A 6,000-nucleotide genomic window follows, 5' to 3' on the forward strand; every position below is an offset into this window, starting at 1 on the left:
AACCAAATTCTTCACCTTTTTACGTTTTTCTTGTAAAATTACTATGAAACTGAAAAAAAAACAAATATCAGCAATGAATTCTACGTCTTTGGTTTATACGAAAATTATACCAAACTTGCCCTAGTACCCACCAGGATCAGAATAGATTTTTTTTAAAGATGACGGGTGGCGGCCGTCTTTGTACCCCACCCTCCCCCTCACTTCAGGCTAGAAATGCTTAGAATTACTCAAATATCAGATGTGATGAAGCTCATAGCTTAATAAAAAAATTTTGGGTCATGTATGGCAGCGTTACATAACTGATTCCAGTATTATACGTACAACATTGACAATTTGTGTTACCTTTAGTGGCTTTAGTAGAAGAAATTCAGATCTCTATGACTATGAAAAAAAGGTTGACTTTTGTATGTTGAGTATTCCGCTAACCGCAATTTAAAATGGTTTTAACTGCGGGGCATAAAAGTTACTTTTAGGGCGATAACTTTTTTGTTAATATACAACTTTACTATTTAATGGAGGTTATAAATAAATAGAAAACCTTTTTGATCGCTGCCGAGGCGTTGAACGAGTTAATAAAAATAATAGTAAGTAAATTCTTAGTTTTAAAATACATCTTATACCTCAGGATTGCTTTATTAACACAACTAACGTTTTATAATACTTAATAGCTTATACAAAATAACTATTAAGGGAGTAGGGAATCTGAACTTGGATAACTTTTAATAAAAAGTTAAAAAGTTAACAGATGTTTGTAAGAAGAGGAGGGTATACAACTGACGGCTTTCATAAATGTTTCTGCTAATACATGAAATACATGATACATTATTAAATATTTACTAAAACGGGACTTCTTCGCTCATAATTAAGTTTTAAAGTCCCTCCGACGTTTCGAAGACGGCGTTGGTGGCCGTCTCCGAGACCACGGGGACAACACCGTCCTCGAAACGTCGGAGGTCATAATTATATTTCTCAAATTCGAATCTCTTCCTTTTAAAATCCAAATTGACACTCATTCTAGAAATGAAAACTATTTTGAAGGTCTTTTTTAAACTTAGTCGATAGATTTAACCATAACATTCACGTAACGAAGATTCATCTTGGAAATGCACAGTTGCTACTGTGTGAATTTAATTCATGCATCAATAAAGTTGATGACCTTTAAGTTTGTACAGTCAAGTGTAAAAATATTGGTTCATACAACTTACTCAAAAATATGTCCCATAGTTCCTAATTCACTGACATAAGAGCTATATTTGCATGATGTGTCCACCCATATTTTTAACAGTTAACTGTACCCTGTTCCAGTTTCCGACACCGATACATTTCTAGAGACTCGTGTCATCATCCGTCTTACGGGCAATTTGTCACATCTACAAAAAGCTTTCTCTTTTTTAGGACCCTATATTTTTATCGATGCGTTTTTTACGACTTCGAATCGGATGAGAGTTTCGACAGACATTTCTTTGTACCTTTCTTTTTTTTACCTTTTGGACGCCAATGACCGATATATCCGCACCGCAGGTCCAACGCTAAAGACCGATTAATCGGTCACAGACCACAGAGCAACATAGACCTACGTGCAAAAGCATAAAGTTCAATTTCAGTTTTGACACTTCGGTGACGTGGTGTCCGAGTGACAGCTTTTGTGTTTGACACGGCGTCGAAAAGGTTAACGTTGTCTTTGATATAAGTTTTCCATGTTTTTTTAAAGAATAAATTATATGTAGGTACTTATAGATGCCTATTGGATAGAATGGTCTACAACTCAAATCGATCAGTTAAACAGCTCTCCTAACGTTCGTATTTGTCACGCTACTTCAGTCAACCTCTTACTTTTTGTACCGAGACTGACTGAAATAGCAACACACGTTCGTACGTTTCAGTGACAAAAAGATGGAAAATAAAATATGCACTACGACTATCGGCGCGATTCGGGAAATGAATTAGACATTCACTAGACTATATGAAATAGTAACGATATGTGGCGTTCCACGGCAAAAGGCACCTTATGGCTGCAATAATATTGGAGCGGCGTTAATAATAGCGTAAGCGCCAACCGCCATAGGGTACCTTTTGCCGTGTAACGTCACATATCGTTACTATTTCATATCTATTGAATATTTCTAATCCATTTCCCGAATCGCGTCGTATATCATGTGGAATTAATGTTTAGAAAAATAATGATATGTAAAGCCTTTACAACAAAGGACAATGCTTCTCAGTAGTAAAACAGTTCTTATAAATTGTTTTATCTAATAAGAAATCTATGTAAATGTTCTCACCGCAACTCCTTATATTTATATGCAATCTTCATCCGCTATAAACAACTCCAGTCGCGAGTTGATTAGATTAGCTGTATCTATACTTCCTCCACTACATTTATATTCTACATTTCATATGGTACAATTAAGACGAAACAGGAGCTGAGTTTTAAATATTTTAGGTAAATATACCCGTCTCGCTAACGGAAGCGGCTCCTAAAACTAGTGTGATAAGGACAAGGCCAAAAATCCTGCGTAAAAATCAAAAAAATCGAGGTTTCAGACTCGACTGTTTCCTCCTCCAAAACCAATTGTAACCAAATTTGGAAATCTAAATCATTATGAAATTATCTGTGTCGGACCGTTTTGCTCATATTGACAATATTAATCTATGTTGAGAAAATCATTGCTAACAGTCGAGTACGTTTGTATGGAGAAATGGCACCACTCCTGTTGGCTCTCAAGTACTTAACACAGCAGCTGCTGATGCGTACATATGTTGTGTCAGATATGTCGTACATACGCTAGCATATACAGCTAGAGAAGTGTTATTTTTACTCAAGTACTCAACTTCAAGAGCAATTGAATTGGGTTACTTAATAAGGAAACATCCATAAAAAGTTCTACCAACTAAACTTAAACTCTACTAAGTAAACTTTATAATTTCTCTGACGATCGTGTATTTTATTATAATGTAGGTACAGATCTAACATACTGCCGTATTCGAACTTCAACATATTCACAAGAGACGACACGTACTAGATCCATTCTAGATACGTTATAGTTTAGATATCAACTATGTAGTTCTCTTTTGCAGCGCAATTCGGGCAACCAATGTCACTTTTACGTTAGATAGAGTAAGATATCTATTAGATGTGAATTAGATCTCTAAGTCATATCCTGTGGAAATCGTTCAAGAATATCTCCAGAATCGCGCAAATGTCAAATTTGACAGGTTAAATCTTAAACATATCGTTATCGTATCTTGGTGATGTACGTATAAAAAAAGTCTAATAGATGTCTATTTCAAAATCCGAATCGGGCCCGTAGTGGATGTACAACTATTTATGCATGTACAACTATTTATTCAAGTTTTACAGTTGTTTACAGTCATGTCCTCCATTTAATATGGTGGTAAAAACATTTTCAGTATGACTATAATATTCTTAGTTACTTATCTGCACTGTAGGTACGTTGTTCTGTACTTTGGGGCACTGAATATTCCAGTCAGTTGTTTTGTTGCGCGAAAGCAGGTCAGTCGAATTCTGGGGCGAACCAGAGTAACAAGACCTCGATATCCGTAGGTTACTTGCTATGGGTGATCAGAGAGTTATTATACCACAATGTTGGCAAACCAGCGTAAGTCTCGTAAGCGGGTACCGTTGCCGCTTCAAAGGTGGCACAAGCGAGTTGATGAACTGTAAGATTCACTGTGGAGTCAGATTAAGGGAAAGCAAGTCCCTCATCGTCAATCAGCACTATCTGCGGCCTATTTTATAAAGCTACAAGTTACAATTTACAAGCGGAAGTCTCGTTCTAACACATAGGGTTAGAAAGAGACTTCCGCTTGTAAATTGTAACTTGTAGCTTTATAAAATAGGCCACTGTGCCCTGTTTAACAAAAGCTTGTAACTTGTAATACAAGTGGAAGTCCCTTTCTAACTAAAGCTGTCAAAAAGGGACTTCCACTTGTATTACAAGTTACAAGCTTTTGATAAACAAGGCACTGTGGTGAGCTATCACCTTAATATACGCAGGGGCATTCCAGAAAAGTGTCGAATAATTGACGCAATTTCTCACTTCTAATTAGCTAAGAAGCTTATACATATTTGGCATGATAACGTTTGGTAACTAAGCTATACACGTGACGTCCCCGACAGAGAAGACCACAGAGAAGACCTTTATGTTAAGTTAAGGTTCACACTTATCGCGAATGAGATAGGTACCATAAAAGCGCTTATCTCTTACTAAAGGATTTAGTGTTTCCTGAGCGGTGAAGATAATTCCTCAGTTTCTCTAAACGGATCAGTGATGTCACATCGATTCCTTACCGCTAGGGCAGGCGTGGCTCACTTCGCGATTTCGTCGCTTTGCAACAGGTAGCTACAAGTACATCCGTCCCACACCAATTTTGGTGGCGGTCATCACTGTCCTAATCGTAACAAACGCGTTTTGTTAGAGAGTGGATCTTCTGTACCTAGTACTATTATTTATTCTGTGGCCAGGGCAGGAAGGAACATCGACTCAGCTGTGCTGTGTCAACAGGAATGACACTGAACCGGCCGCGGCCGGAACTGGTTCCCGCTCGTTAGTGCCGATGAAGTTGTTAAACGCGACGACTCGCGCCTGCTTTTGTTCCTTTTGCGCCGGCGTCGATATCGACACGTAGCTTGCTATTTAAACACTGGGTTGCTTGGCGAGTTTACTTGGTTATATAAATACTAGTAGGCTAGGCTCTTCTTAAACTTTACTATCCTTTGTGAGATAGTAAACCCGCGGGCTCTAACCTCAGTCGTATCGTATATAGCAAAACGATGACTGAAAAATGTGAGCAGGGTCCTTATCAAACAGCCGGGCTGACACATGATTGGCACGACAGCACAGAATAAATAATAGTACTGCCGTACAGAAAGGAACGTTCCTACAAAACCGAAGTTTGACAGCGGTTCAGGGTCTAATAATGCTATCCCTTTCTAATAAATGGCACTATCCCTTTCGGCTATTTAGGGTTGTCAAAAATCAACTGATTATCTTATCTGTGGTCGTGCACGCAAAAGGAAGTCAAGTGGTGCCAACCCAATAATTGCTCGGAGCAATGCTGAGCCGAACGGAACCGAGTTCGACCGAAGTTAGGAGTTTCGCTCCCCTGGCGACAGTATCTCGCGGCGAGATAGACTACCCGCCCTTTTCTAACTATGTTAATTTAAGAGGGACGGGTACGCCTACAGACGAAAGTTTAATGAGTTAAAGCCTCAAACTCTTCAAATATTATCGAGGTAGGCGGAGGCCCGAGACTGCATCCCTGTACAGTGTAGAAGTCATTAAGGTAAACGTACTAGAGCTTGACATGCTAATGCCCAATAGATGACACCGTGCTGTCACCTCTATTGACAATGACGTAAGCTTCAAGATGACATGTACTTGGACCCAGTTGAGCACCAGTACGTTTACCTCTGCCTCTGACTCCCTTACCCCATAGTAGTTACTCCCATGTCAACCTTTCAACCGTCATTTCACCCCATTAGGGCAGTCAAGATAAAAAGCATCTGACTCCAAGTTAATCAAGTTATAAGTTTGCCATTTTCGTCCCTTCAACCATTTTAGCGGGAATAATCAACAATCATTCAAACATGTTTGCTATACTTTCACATTAATTATTTATACTTAATATTAATAATAAGCTAGGATTTGTAGGATAATCTCTCACTACTGGATGGAATCACCTCGCTGCCCTTCTCCAACGATTCCCTGCGATATCTACCAGGTCATATTGTTTAAGATATGTATTGCTTGAGCGCTTGCTAAACATATTAATTAACCTCTAGCCGCCCAGAGACCTATAAAAAGGTCTCCTGTTCCATTCTAATTTGAACTTTGTGTTGAAGAAATAAAATTTCATTTTGCTTGGCAAGATTTGACGTATGGGCGGCTAGAGGTACACTTCTTAATACACTTCAACATATCTGATAGCTAGACCGTCTCACTGAGTAACTAAGTAGCTCATAGGTTTTGTGCTCGT

This window comes from Cydia fagiglandana, chromosome 16 (assembly GCF_963556715.1).
Source record: "Cydia fagiglandana chromosome 16, ilCydFagi1.1, whole genome shotgun sequence".
In the NCBI taxonomy this organism is placed as follows: Eukaryota; Metazoa; Arthropoda; class Insecta; order Lepidoptera; family Tortricidae; genus Cydia; species Cydia fagiglandana.